The sequence below is a fragment of the Moschus berezovskii genome, chromosome 15 (genome assembly GCF_049115385.1).
Source record: "Moschus berezovskii isolate FMDL1 chromosome 15, NW_MosBer_1.0, whole genome shotgun sequence".
Classification (NCBI taxonomy): Eukaryota; Metazoa; Chordata; class Mammalia; order Artiodactyla; family Moschidae; genus Moschus; species Moschus berezovskii.
The window spans coordinates 37,379,324-37,394,113 of NC_142474.1; the positions used below are offsets into that span (position 1 = coordinate 37,379,324).

Sequence of the window (14,790 nt, forward strand, 5' to 3'; positions counted from 1 at the left end):
CCCCAGGTGTGGGACCAGGGAATTCTTGGACGAACCCACCAAGCTGAACCAGTCATCATTGTCCTCCGAGATCCCACTCTGTTTCCCAATCAGAAACAATATCCTCTCAAAAGAGGGGCTCGGGAGGGACTACAGGCTTTAATAAATAAATTCCTTGCTTGTGGGCTACTTGTCCCCACCAGTTCACCATGTAACACCCCAATCCTCTCAGTAAAGAAAAAGGATGGAACCTGGCAAATGGTTCAAGATCTCCAGATCACAAATGAAGCTGTAGTCCCCCTCCATCCCACAGTACCCAATCCCTATGTAATCTTGGGAGAAATCCCACCCAGTGCCAAATGGTTTACAGTCTTGGATCTCAAAGATGCATTTTTTTGCATACCATTGGCTAAAGAATCCCAATATCTTTTTGCCTTCGAATGGGAGGCCCCAGGAGAAAAACACCAACAGATGACTTGGACAGTATTATCTCAGGGGTTCAGAGATACCCCCACTTGTTTGGACAGGCCCTTATCCAGGATCTCCTAGATCTGAACCTGAGACCTAATGGGAAAATATTACAATATGTAGATGACCTACTAATCTGCTCTCCAGATGAGGAAAATGCCCAACAATATGTAGGTTCTAAACTTTTTGGCAGAGAGAGGATATAAAGTCTCCCATGCTAAGGCACAGATAGCGGAGACAAAGGTCACTTATCTGGGAGTTCAGATTACACACGGGTCCAGGAGGCTGTCCTCTGATCGGGTACAAGGAATCCTCCAGTTGCCCTCCCCCACGACTCGAAAACAACTGTGAGCTTGGCTGGGGCTAACTGGGTATTGTAGAATCTGGATACCCAACTATGGTCTAATTGCCCAGCCCTTATATGAAAGCTTGAGAGATGCCGGCCCCGGTGACGCAGACGCGAGAGACGCCGACGCCGGCGGCCCAGACGCGAGAGACGCCGGCCCCAGCGCAACCGACCAGGCAAAGAGGTGCGGCCGAGAGGAGCTACCCCACACCTGAGGCCAGGGCTGGTGGCCGAGAGGAGCTGCCCCACGTCCAATAGGCGGTGGCTGCGCGGGCGCAGGAGGGCCGAGAGGAGCTACTCCATGTTGAAGGTCAGGAGAGGCGGCCTTGAGGAGATACCCCTCGTCCAAGGTAAGGTACAGCAGCTGCACTTTGCTGGAGCGGCTGTGAAGAGATTTTCCACGACCAAGGTAAGAGAAACCCAAATGAGACGGTAGGTATTGTGAGGGGGCATCAGAGGGCAGACACACTGAAATCATAATCACAGGAAACTAGTTGATCTGATCACGTGGACCACAGCCAAATGTGGTCCACTGGAGAAGGGAATGGCAAACCACTTCAGTATACTTGCCTTGAGAACCCCATGAACAGTATCAAAGGGCAAAATGATAGGATACTGAATAAGGAATTCCCCAGGTTGGCAGGTGCCCAGTATGCTACTGGATATCAGTGGAGAAGTAACTCTAGAAGGAATAAAGGGATGGAGCAAAAGCAAAACCAATACCCAGTTGTGGATGTGACCGATGATAGAAGAAGCAAGGTCCGGTGCTGTAAAGAGCAGTATTGCATAGGAACCTGGAATGTTAGGTCCATGAATCAAGGCAAATTGGAAGTGGTCAAACAGGAGATGGTAAGAGTGAACATAGACATTCTAGGAATCAGTGAATTAAAATGGACTGGAATGGGTGAATTTAACTCAGATGACCATTATATCTACTACTGTGGGCAGGAATCCCTTAGAAGAAATGGAGTAGCCATCATGGTCAACAAAAGAGTCTGAAATGCAGTACTTGGATGCAATCTTAAAAACGACAGAATGATTTCTATTCGTTTCCAAGGCAAACCATTCAATATTACAGTAATCCAGGCCTATGCCCCAACCATTAACGCTGAAGAAGCCGAAGTTGAATGGTTCTATGAAGACCTACAAGACCTTTTAGAACTAACACCCAAAAAAGATGTCCTTTTCATTATAGGGGACTGGAATGCAAAAGTAGGAAGTCAAGAAACACCTGGAGTAACAGGTAAACTTGGCCTTGGAGCACGGAATGAAGCAGGGCAAAGGCTAATAGAGTTTTGTCAAGAGAACGCACTGGTCATAGCAAACACCCTCTTCCAACAACACAAGAGAAGACTCTACACATGGACATCACCAGATGGTCAACACCGAAATCAGATTGATTATATTCTTTGCAGCCAAAGATGGAGAAGCTCTATACAGTTAGCAAAAACAAGACCAGGAGCTGACTGTGGCTCAGATCATGAACTCCTTATTGCCAAATTCATACTTAAATTGAAGAAAGTAGGGAAAACCACTAGACCATTCAGATATGATCTAAATCAAATCCCTTATGATTATACAGTGGAAGTGAGGAATAGATTTAAGGGACTAGATCTGATAGAGTGCCTGATAAACTCTGGATGGAGGTTTGTGACACTGTACAGGAGACAGGGACCAAGACCATCCCCATGGAAAAGAAATGCAAAAAAGCAAAATGGCTGTCTGAGGAGGCCTTACATATAGCTGTGAAAAGAAGAGAAGCAAAAAGCAAAGGAGAAAAGGAAAGATATAAGCATCTGAATGCAGAGTTCCAAAGAGTAGCAAGGAGAGATAAGAAAGACTTCCTCAGTGATCAATGCAAAGAAATAGAGGAAAACAACAGAATAGGAAAAACAAGAGATCTCTTCAAGAAAATTAGAGATTCCAAGGGAACATTTCATGCAAAGATGGGCTCGATAAAGGACAGAAATGGTATGGACCTAACAGAAGCAGAAGATATTAGGAAGAGGTGGCAAGAATACACAGAAGAACTGTACAAAAAAGATCTTCACGACCAAGATAGTCACGATAATGTGATCACTGACCTAGAGCCAGACATCTTGGAATGTGAAGTCAAGTGGGCCTTAGAAAGCATCACTACGAACAAAGCTAGTGGAGGTGATGGAATTCCAGTTGAGCTATTTCAAATCTTGAAAGATGATGCTGTGAAAGTGCTGCACTCAATATGCCAGCAAATTTGGAAAACTCAGCAGTGGCCACAGGATTGGTAAAGGTCAGTCTTCATTCCAATCCCAAAGAAAGGCAATGCCAAAGAAGTATCAAACTACCGCACAATTGCACTCATCTCACACGCTAGTAAAGTCATGCTCAAAATTCTCCAAACCAGGCTTCAGCAGTATGTGAACCGTGAACTACCAGATGTTCAAGCAGGTTTTAGAAAAGGCAGAGGCACCAGAGATCAAATTGCCAACATCCGCTGGATCATGGAGAAAGCAAGAGAGTTCCAGAAAAACATCTATTTCTGCTTCACTGACTATGCCAAAGCCTTTGGCTGGGGCTGTGTGGATCACAATAAACTGTGGAACATTCTGAAAGAGATGGGAATACCAGACCACCTGACCTGCCTCTTGAGAAACCTGTATGCAGGTCAGGAAGCAACAGTCAGAACTGTACATGGAACAACAGACTGGTTCCAAATAGGAAAAGGAATGCGTCAAGGCTGTATATTGTCACCTTGCTTATTTAACTTATATGCAGAGTACATCACGAGGAATGCTGGGCTGGAAGAAGCACAAGCTGGAATCAAGATTGCCGGGAGAAATATCAATAACCTCAGATATGCAGATGACACTACCCTTATGGCAGAAAGTGAAGAGGAACTCAAAAGCCTCTTGATGAAAGTGAAAGAGCAGAGTGAAAAAGTTAGCTTAAAGCTAACAAAGATCATGGCATCTGGTCCCATCACTTCATGGGAAATAGATGGAAAAACAGTGGAAACAGTGTCAGACTTTATTTTTTTGGGCTCCAAAATTACTGCAGATGCTGATTACAGCCATGAAATTAAAAGATGCTTACTCCTTGGAAGGAAAGTTATGACCAACCTAGATAGTATATTAAAAAGCAGAGACATTATTTTGCCAACCAAGGTCCATCTAGTCAAGGCTATGGTTTTTCCCGTGGTCATGTATGGATGTGAGAGTTGGACTGTGAAGAAAGCTGATTGCCGAAGAATTGATGCTTTTGAACTGTGGTGTTGGAGAAGACTCTTGAGAGTCCCTTGGACTGCAAGGAGGTCCAACCAGTCTATTCTAAGGGAGATCGATCCTGGGTGTTCATTGGAAGGACTGATGCTAAAGCTGAAACTACAATACTTTGGCCACCTCATGCAACGAGTTGACTCACTGGAAAAGACTCTGATGCTGGGAAAGATTGGGGGCGGGAGGAGAAGGGGACGACAGAGAATGAGATGGCTGGATGGCATCACCGACTCTGTGGACATGAGTTTGAGTGAACTCCGGGAGTTGGTGATGGACAGGGAGGCCTGGCGTGCTGTGATTCATGGGGTCGCGGAGAGTCGGACACAGTTGAGCGACTGAACTAACTAACTATATGAAAGCTTAAAGAGATGGGATGATTCAATCCCACTGATGTGGGGAACTCCTCAAAAGAAATCAGAGGCTACACTAAAACAGACCTTAACTCAGGCACCTACCTTGAGGTTGCCAGACCCAGAAAAAGCATTCCAGCTTTATGTCCAAGAAACAGAGGGAATAGCCTTGGGAGTGTTAACTTAAAGGTTGGGATCTGAGCCTCAGCCTGTAGCTTACTTATCTAAGAGGCTCGATCCAACCACCCGAGGCTGGCCCCCCTGCCTTCAAAATCTTGCAGCTATTGCAATCATGATAGAAGATGTTTTAAAACTCTCCTTTAGAGGCAAACTATTTTTACCAGCCACCAAGTAAAACAACTCCTAAATGGGAGAGGCCTGATCAAAGAATCCTCAAATATCAAGTAATGCTGATGGAAAATCCAGGCCTCACCATATCCCCTGGGTTCTTAACCCAGCCACCCTCCTGCCTACCCCTGAAGGCTCTCTCCCCTTTCACTCTTGTCTAGAAACTTTGGACCACTGGACAAAACCCTGAGAGGGATTACTGGAAGATCTTCTGACCAATCCTGAGGAAATCTGACACACTGATGGAAGCAGCTTTGTCTTGGATGGAAAAAGAAGAGCCAACCAATTCGTAAAATCAGCGATAAAAACGATAACCCAGGAAACCTCCCTGGGGTGGAAAGAGGCTTTACCAATAGCCCTTCTCCGCACCCGAATTGCCCCTAAGGAACAGGTTGGTCTTAGTCCTTATGAGATGCTATATGGGAGACCTTTTGTTTATGTCAATGACCTCTTCCTAGATCCAGAGGTTCAGACCCTCCAGTCTTATACCATGGCCATTGGGCAATTCCAACAGGATATACGCTTGTGGGGTATGAACCAGGACCCAAAAGATTCTAGAGTCACCACTATATGCTCCAGGGACTCAAGTCCTAATTAAAGTATGGAAAGATGGGTCCCCAAAGGCTCAACTCCAGCCCACATGGAAGGGCCCCTACCCTGTAATACTTTCTACCCCCATAGCAGTCAAGGTACAAGGACATGACTCCTGGATTCACTACTCACGAGTCAAGCCATGGAAGAAAACAGAAGAAGACACTCAATACAACTGTGAGCCCCTGGGAGATCTCAGATACCTATTCAGGACTACAAATGAATGCCATTCTAATGAACACCCCCAAAATCTGGTTTCCGGGGATAAGATTTCTCTGCTGCTGCTGCTGCTAAGTCACTTCAGTCGTGTCTGACTCCGTGTGACCCCATAGACGGAAGCCCACCAGGCTCTCCCATCCCTGGGATTCTCCAGGCAAGAACACTGGAGTGGGTTGCCATTTCCTTCTCCAGTGTGTGAAAGTGAAAAGTGAAAGTGAAGTCACTCAGTCGTGTCCGACCCATAGCGACCCCACGGACTGCAGCCTACCAGGCTCCTCCATCCATGGGATTTTCTAGGCAATAGTACTGAAGTGGCTTGCCATTGCCTTCCCCCAGAAGATTTCTCTAGATAGCTCTAAAGAGCCAACACAGCTTGGCAGAGACTGTATTCCAAAACAGGCAGGAGATAGATCTTCTGATCCCTGAACAAGGAGGGAATTGAACCATCCTGGCGATATGAATTTGAAATTGGCTAATGCCCCTACTAGTCCTTGTTACACCATACTGATGCTGCTTATGATTGTTCCATACAGTATCAATTGTCTAACCTGTTTTGTCTCTGCCCAGGTCAACAAGCTACAACATGCAGTGCCAGTTCAACAAAGATGTAAAACTTCAGCCGACCGTGGAAAATATCACTCACCCCTAGATGGACACTGCTATGAGGACTCTGAGGCTTGAGACTTAGCAAGAGGGGGAGGCCCAATACCCCTTGCTGTCCCAGTTCAGCAGGAAGTAGCCAGAAAGACCCCAACGCCCCTGTTCCCAAAGAATTGGGCCTCCCATCTCTTGAGGGGGGAATGTTAGGTAGGTAGAACAGGGAAAAGGAGTCCAAAATGGCGGTGGCCAAAAGACAAGGAAGGGAAAAGCCCGCGAAAATAGAACAAAGGAAGGTCTGAGGACCAGAGTGAAGACTGCAGGTAGAACATCACTCCTGACTAAGCCCAATTTGCATAGGGCAGGCCCAGGGGGAAGAAAACATATAAAAGGAGGAGCCAAGCGCTTGTTCTCTCTTTCTCTCTCCCCGTCTCCTGAGTGTGTACGCTCTTTCTCTCTTTCTCCCTCCCACGTGCGTATGCGCTTTCTCTCTCTCTCTCCGCGCGTGCATGCGCTCTTTCTCCCCGCCCCTGACAACCGTGCGCGGCGTGCTCCTCCACTCTCTTCTCTTCTTCAAGGATGGATTCTCCTGCTATCTTCTAAACAAAATACAGCTAATTTGTCTAAGAGCTATGACACAGTTTGTTCAAGACCCGAGAGCTGTGACGCGCCGAGGGCTTTAATGTCTGTCGCCCCAAATCATTATTGTGACGAGACAAGAACCGAGGAACATACACTCGCCTGACACCTTGGTATGTTAAACTACATGGCAAGTGGTGTCCAATGAATAATAAATATTAAATTATATGATAAATGATACCGATATTCTAGAGATTACATGGAGTTCCTAAAAATGTGATATGTCCTGGTAGAATATTATCAGTCATAACTCTACTTCTATTACTTGAAAGTGTTGTATGTCACAGCAGTAACCAGGTTACTTTTGTCAATTGCATCATAATCAGATTTAAAGTGCCTTCTTAAGTCTTTTGTCATTATGGACAGTTATGGTTTCACTCTGTTGCCTCTGTAAAAATGCCTCCCCTTCAATAAGATTTATAAAAAGGACTTTCGGGTAAATCCAAGTTTCTGACTTTTAGACCATAATGCTGAACTAGTAACACATTGAAGAATTCTAATGGGAAACCTGATGGCTTCATAAAGCTATTAACAAAAAGGATTAGTTACATAGGACTGAGTGAACTGAAAAATTGTTCTAATTTTTATGGTTTCTATCTAAAAATAACTGGTTTAAATCTTTGTTTTCCACCTGTAAGGAAAACTTCCTTAACCTCTGACTTACAGTAACTTGGCAAATCATATCCTTTGTAAGCAAAGTAAACCTTAAATCTTTTTCTATCTGGTTGATCCTGCCAGGAGCATATGCTTGTCTCAAAGATTAAGCTATGGCATGGCCGGTACAACGAAACTGAAGATAGCTCATTAAATCAGTTATGGCTCCTTTGGTCACTAGATTATTGCAACTGGATTACAACTAGTTATACTTTCCTTTATTCTTTGTTTTTAAATTGTGCTTTGTATCTCCCTGTTGCACTATGTCATTATCAGTGTTACTAGCTGCATTATTTATATCCTGACTAGTTTATAAGATGGTTGTCTGCTGCAGTAACCAATGTGTAATCAGGCCTCCAGCAAAACTTCTATGGCTAAACATCTTGAGAAAATAGATCACATTTATAACATAAAATAATTATAACAGTGTGATTCTAGGTATGGGAAGAAGCAACAATGGAAAATGTCTCCTGGATGATAATTAGACGGAATCCAGAGAATCTTTAATTATTCATGGGGGTCTAATCCAAAATTTAGCAACTGGAGTGGTACATCAAGAAGTTTTGCCTGATCTGGGATGAACTTCACAGCACCATGAAGCAAAGTTTGATCATGAAAAGTCTCTCAAATATTGATCAAATTCCTGACCAAGAAGGGAAGACCTGAGAAATGGAATCAACAAATAGAAGCCCTCCAATGTGAGCTGGTGAACCCCAACTCAGGAAGGAGAAAACTCAGGAAGGAGAATACCTGCCATCTAGCAGTCATCAGATTGCAACTACTCCCTATGGTGACCCTTGAGGAAATTCTTGAGAATACAGGGTCACAGGCCCCAGACAGCTGAATTACATATCAAGGAAATAATTTTAATGAGCCCTGACTCTTGCATCTTCCCATACACAGAAAAGTGCAAAATTTCTTGAGATACTGCCTCCTGGGTTTGAAGTCCAATATTTCTAAGTTGACAAGTATAAAGTAGACACTTTCCAAGGAGGAACAAAAAGAAAACAAATCTCAATATTTGGAACACTGGCACCAAAGGCAGACACTCCCAGAAAGATTCATCTGACAAGCAGAAAGATCACTGTCCCCTTTTCCTGTAAGATTGTCAAATAGGCCTTGACAGTGGGGAACTGTTACAGAGAAGAACCAATTCTGACTCCATGTTGGAACTGTTTCTTTGACTTGCTTTTTGTTGCTGTTTTTGTTATAATCATATATAATGGCCTGTCTCAGAAAACCCAGTCCCTCTGCCTAACTGTTGGACTGAAGTGCTTTTGTTTAGCTCAAAGGGAGATAATCTGACACTTCCCACCTGTGAATGGTTGCAGGAAAGAAGAGATTAACACATCCCTTCCACAGACTGGCCATTTCTGGAGATGTCTTGCAAGACATGGGTCTTTTTTACTACTTCCACACCGCTTCTCCCTCTCTATTCTGCTTTATTTCCTCATCTTCCTGCCATCTCTGTTCTATAAAAGAACCTGGCATCTAGACACTGATATTTGTTTTGAGACATTAGTCTGCCATTTTCTCAGGCAGCCAGCTTTCCAAGTAGTCATATTCCTTGCCTCATAAAAAAAAAACAAAAACTGTGTGGGAGGGATTACCTTTCTATTCAATTATAAAAACTGACATTGAATCAATCATTAAATAAATATTTATGGAACAGCTAGTATGTACCAGTTTTTAAATAGAAAACTTGCCCATATATCATGAAAGAAATGGAGAAAAAAGTTACTATACAATAACTATTGATTACTTGATCAAACATTTATTACATTTCTTCTAATATTACTGTTCTGTGGCTGAGGACACAGTGGTAAGATATTTAGTTTGTGGGTTTGAGGACGACAGGGAGATAAGTGTCTGGAGACTGAAACAGTGCGAAGCCATTAAAGTAGCTTAGGAGAATCACATCACAGATTTTTTTTTCTTTTTTTTTAAAGTTCACCCTTACTGTTGTGTAAACAGAAAATTTTGAGGGATAAGAAAGGAAATGGTGAGACCATTTAGAAAATGATTAAAGGAAGATGGTGGTGTAATCTGGGACTGTGACAAAGCAGCAAGGAGCTGTGAAAAATGGGATGTATTTTGCAGAAAAAAACAATTAAGCTCATAGAGTGGATGGGAGAGTGAGAGCTGACCAGGTTTGTGGCTTTTGGAACTAGGTAGATGGTGGTGATGCCACCTAATGAAACTGATGGAGGGCCAGGCTTGTGAGAAAAAATAAAGTTATAGTTTGGATATATTAACTTAGATACATCCATGAGTCATTAAAGTGAGAGTATCAATTTAGGCAATTGTTATAAGAATCTGGAACTCTTACTCAGTAGAGATAAACATTTGGGCAGTTCACCTGAGACGTAGCACTAAGAGCCACAGAGAGTGAAGGGCTCACACTCTAAGCTACCCAACCTTCAGCAATATGGGTGCCAAAATTCAAAAGAAAATACCACCAAGTTGATTTTAACACTAAGAGCCACAGGGAGTGAAGGGCTCACACTCTTAGCTACCCAACCTTCAGCAAAATGGGTGCCAAAATTCAAAAGAAAATACCACCAAGTTGATTTTAACATTTTAGTAAAAAGAATACACTGTGACCAATAAGGATTATTTTAGGAATACAAGAATGGCTCAAAATCATGAAATCAATTAACCTATTAGTAGGTTAAGGAGAAAAAAAGATTCTCTGATGTTGCAAAGTTTTCAATTAAAATCAAAGTTCTGACTTAAATTCAGGAATCAGTGCTTTCCTGACTTTTTAAGTTTAAGATGTTGAAAAAATTTCTATAGAACTAGAAGTAATACACAGCCCACACCCTATCTTAACAGAAAGAGGAAAAGCATTCTCAGGAATGAGATTAACAAGACAAGAACGTAAGTGATTGCTGCTATTTTAGACTGCTATGGAGAAAGCCAGGTATGATTTTCTATCTGGAAAATCCAGGACAATCATCCAAAAATGCCCTTGAATAAATACATGAGCTTATTTATTAGGGTGGCAGTTTTTGAACTCAACATACAGAAAAGAGTGAATACTCAAATTAGTTGTAATTACTTAGAAGATTTAGTGTGAAAAAAAAAATTCCACTCATTAATGGCAACAAAAAATTCAAACTAAAATTTAACCTAATAATAAATAATAGAACTTAGACCTAAAAAAGCTGGAAGACTGGAAAAAAAAGAAAGACAGGCAAGGTTTATGGTTGGGAAAATCAAGATTGAAGATTTTGAAAGATACCAATTCAACTCCAATTAATCATTAAGTCAATACAATTTCAGTCCTAATTCAAAGAGGATTTTAAAGAATATAATTATACTCAAAATTAAAAAGTCTGAAGAAATCACTGAAGAGGAAGAAAATATAGGGTACACTTGGCCTGCCAGGTATCAGAATGGATTGGAAAACTATAATAAATACGATCATGTGGCATTAGTGCATAAGCACAATGGCAGAGCGATGGAACAAGAGAAAAGGAACAACAAAATCCATATAGTGTCCCATTCATCTTATTCCCTTTTATACATGGCGATTAAGAATCAGAGCTGGTAGGAACTTATGCCCAGTGGTCATATGCCAGGGGCCAAACTTTTGATACTCAAAATATGTTATACCCTAGAGACTTATTTAGTTAAATTGGAAACTGGCACCAAACAATACCTCTACCCATCCTTGCCCTGGGGAAATTTCCAATTTTTCATAAGCTAAGTGGAACTCATTTGTCATACTTTCATCTTTTGAGGTCACTGTCCCTTAAAAAGAGTCTAATGCAAGCTATATAAAAATTTACAAACCATTTTGAGGTGGAGGTTTTTCCACTGACACTGAGGCCTAGCCCTAGACTGAATAGGGCAAACGGTCCCCAGTCCGGTCCATCCTCAAAGCGATGTGAAGAGCTTTAAGAAAAGCAACATTGCTAGAGTCTACACCAGGCCAACAGCCTGGGATTATCTAGAGATGGGATTTAGGAATCTATAATAAGGGTTCCCAGGGAACTGCACTTCTAGCCAATCTTCAGAGCTTGGTCTTAGGAAGAAAACATTTAACAATATTTTGCATAAAAGGGAACACCTCCCTTGATGTGATCACACAATATTAGAACAGCAATAAGCAGAACATGGTTAGGAGAAAAAGGATGAACAAACTAAGAAAACATTCTCCCAACTGTAAGAACTGCTAAACATGCTATTCACTCAAAGATTATTTTGCTGTAGCCATCACAGCTTTAGACACACACAGTCAGGTTTTGAATGTTTCACATGCAGCAGTTCACAGTTGATAAACTGGTTGCCTTGGAAAAGGAAATAAGATCTAAAAAGGGAAAATGGAATAGGTAAGTTAAAACTACAGCTTAGAAAAACTGTTACCTCATAAAACCTTTTGTCTGTTGATAGTCACCCTCAGTGCTGATTTGGTGCATAAATGTTAGGTTATTGCTTTTATTATACTATTTTTTAAATGGCTGCTTCTTACATAACTCAGAATGATTCTAGAGAAAGCTATGTCCCTTTCCCTGCAAAATCAAGATGATTTTACAAGAAAGAGTGATATAATAGGTGTGGGTTACACATATAGATCCCAGTGGCCTCCAGACCAAGGATTTGTGATCCCAGCCTTTCAGTCCCTTATCTTCTGTGAAACAGTTGGGCACTTTCAACCATCACAAGACCAAAGAGATTCCGCAGGGTACCTACATCTGCTGTGATTCAGCTAAAGTTGGATTTGTGTCTCTGGGAAGACAGATGCTTCGGCTTGGTTGAAACTGTTCAGTTTTCAAATATATTCAGAAGTCCTTAAAAAAAAAAAAAGAAAAAACTATAATTGATAAATAAATCCAAGAATGATTCTTTAACAGAATAACTCAGTATATAAATCATTAAACCACTAATGAATCTACTCAAGGAAAAAAATATAGTATTTTTAAAAAAGAGTTGACGCTGACTAACTGAACTCTCCTCCCATACACAGAAAACTGTGGGTCCATTTTTTATTCAGGTTTTCCACATATGCATCCATGTCTGAGTAATCTTACTTTGACCTGTCAGTTTTTTCCTATATATCAGAGAGGCTCTAAAATTATGACTTGTGATGGTTACACAATGTTCCTTTCAGTTAAAGTGCTATGATTTTCTTAGCTGCTGCCCTGCTATTTTATTAATACATTTAGGTTGTCTCTGGACTGGATCTAATTTTAGATCATTCTGAGTTCTGTGGGTGCATGCAGCTTTTCTTCTTTCCTTATTTCTTCTATTGCAGGTAAGTTCCCAGAGTGGGTTTTCAGGGTCATGGCTTAAAGGATCACCAGACTGTTTTTCACAAATTTCATACAGATTCACAATGTCCCCCAGTGCAGTGTGACTAGGAAAAGAATAAAAGTATACACACTAAAGGTCAGTTTTACACAGTTAATCTTGGCAAACTCCTGAAGTAGGTATAATTTCCTCTATTTTATGAATGGACAAAAGGAGGATGAGGAAATTAGGTCCCAAATTGTAAAATTAGTTGCAGAGCCATATTTCTAACTCCAAAGCCTTGCCACCTCCCATGATAGCTGAATATGCAAATTTCTAGGTAACCTTACAGTAGTGGTTGCTGTTACTATTGTTTTTACTAGTAGTTGTAAAATGATAATCCAGACTTGCTTTAATTTGTATTTTATTTCATAAAAGAGTCTTCATTTCACCATTTATCTTTTTTTAATCTTGATTTTTTCTTTCACAAGTATGAAAAATTTGCATCAGATACAAATCATATACAAATCACATCCCAACTCTGCTTTCTTTCCTTTTCTGGTTCTTTTTCACTGTTAGAGTGCCTCAGTGTTTCCGTAGGAAAACTGTTCCTTTCCATAGGTTAATTTTCAAATCTGAGAGAGTTGTTCATTTTCCAGAGGTCTGACATTTTTATCCAATTTTCTGTTTCTATTTTTCTCTGACAACTTGTGAAAATTTTTAATCCTATTCTATGCGGAATCTTTTGCAAGGAAAGGTAACACTTCAAATGTTCAGCATTCGGGAAACTGCTTAATAAACCGTGATTGCTCTTAAGTACAAGAAAATAACTCGGCCACGAGATGAGGATAACCATGATCAGGGAGGTGAAACGGCTTTGCTGTTAAGAATCTGGAGACGAGGAAACTGAAAAACAAGATGGTGAGGGTGGTGGGCTTATGATTTTAAAAAATCTATTTGCTACAGATGGTACCAAAAGAAAAGGGGGGAAAAACACGAAAAAGGACAGCAAAAAACGGACTTCTCCTCGTTGTTAAGGTGCCACCCCTACTGGCAGATGAGGGTGGTTCTCCGTGAGGCGCCTGATTCTCTCCCCTCAGTCTCCTGAGGGCCGAGTTCCCTCCTTCCGGAGGGTCAGCTTTGCTTTTGGGTCCATCGCATCTGAGCTGCCAGGAAACACTGCTCCCGGTACCTGGATTTCTCTGGCCTGGAGAGAGGGCCGGGTCGCTCATGACTCTCCCCGGCGAGGCTGAAGCCCAGGCCACGCCCGCCCGAGCCGATCCCCAGGGGGTTGCCAGAGACCCACCCGCTGCGGCTACCCAGGTGCCTCCCAGCCGCGTGATGGCAGGCAGGGTCGCCTCTCGGGAGGAGTTCAGCAGCAGCGGCTGGGGGCCCACGGACGCTCCGGCACTCCTCACCGCCGAGGTCGGGCGCCCCGCGTTGGGCGCCCGCTTCCCCCACCCCCAATTCCGCGTCTCCTCTGGGCATCGGGAGGGCCCAGATCCCGGGGCCTCTCCCTTGTTCTTCTGAGCTCCCCAGCGGTTCCTCGGACCTGCGGCCCCTCTACCGCTGCGATTCGCCCATCCCACTCCCGCAGTGGACGAGCGTGGGAGGGGGCTAGATTCCTACACATCACCCACATGCCTCGGGAGGGGGCTCAGCCAGCCGCGGCCCCCGCCCACATTCCGAGTAAACGGAGCTCTCCTAACCAGGAGGGCAAAACCGAGCGGCGACTGCCAAAAACCACCGAGCACGCTAAACAGGCCAGACATTCCCCGCGCCCGCCGGAAGCCCCCAATCCTCCTCACGGTCAAGGTCTGCCTCCCACCCAATCCGACCCGGCTGGGTGCCCCGGGGCCTCGGCCGCAAGCGCCGGGGTTGGGCGGCCTCCGCGGGGAGTTTAAAGGACTACGTGGCTGTTTACCTGCCTCCGCGAGAGAGAAGACGCTCTCAGCTCTGCGGCTGTCAGCGACTGGCAACTAGGGCGCGTGGGTCGCCGGGCCGAGGAGGCGGCGCAGGGGCGGGGAGGCGACGGCGCGCGCACGCTCAGGCGCACCCGCTGCCAGCGCCCGGGGCTTACCGCCAGACCCAGGAATCTAAGGCGCTG

At 43.4% G+C, this 14,790-nt stretch overlaps 1 protein-coding gene across 1 annotated transcript in view; it reads right to left on the minus strand.

The window, feature by feature from the left end:
- Positions 1–14,750, minus strand: part of PRNP (prion protein (Kanno blood group)) — a 34,290-nt gene extending 19,540 nt beyond the window's left edge. Inside the window, exons 1-2 of the mRNA XM_055431882.2 lie at positions 14,608–14,750; positions 12,147–12,244 (exon numbers count right to left, since the gene is read on the minus strand). The gene's annotated coding sequence lies outside the window, so the exon portion shown is untranslated. The remainder of the gene's footprint in view (positions 1–12,146; positions 12,245–14,607) is intronic.
- Between the last annotated feature and the right edge of the window lie 40 nt (positions 14,751–14,790).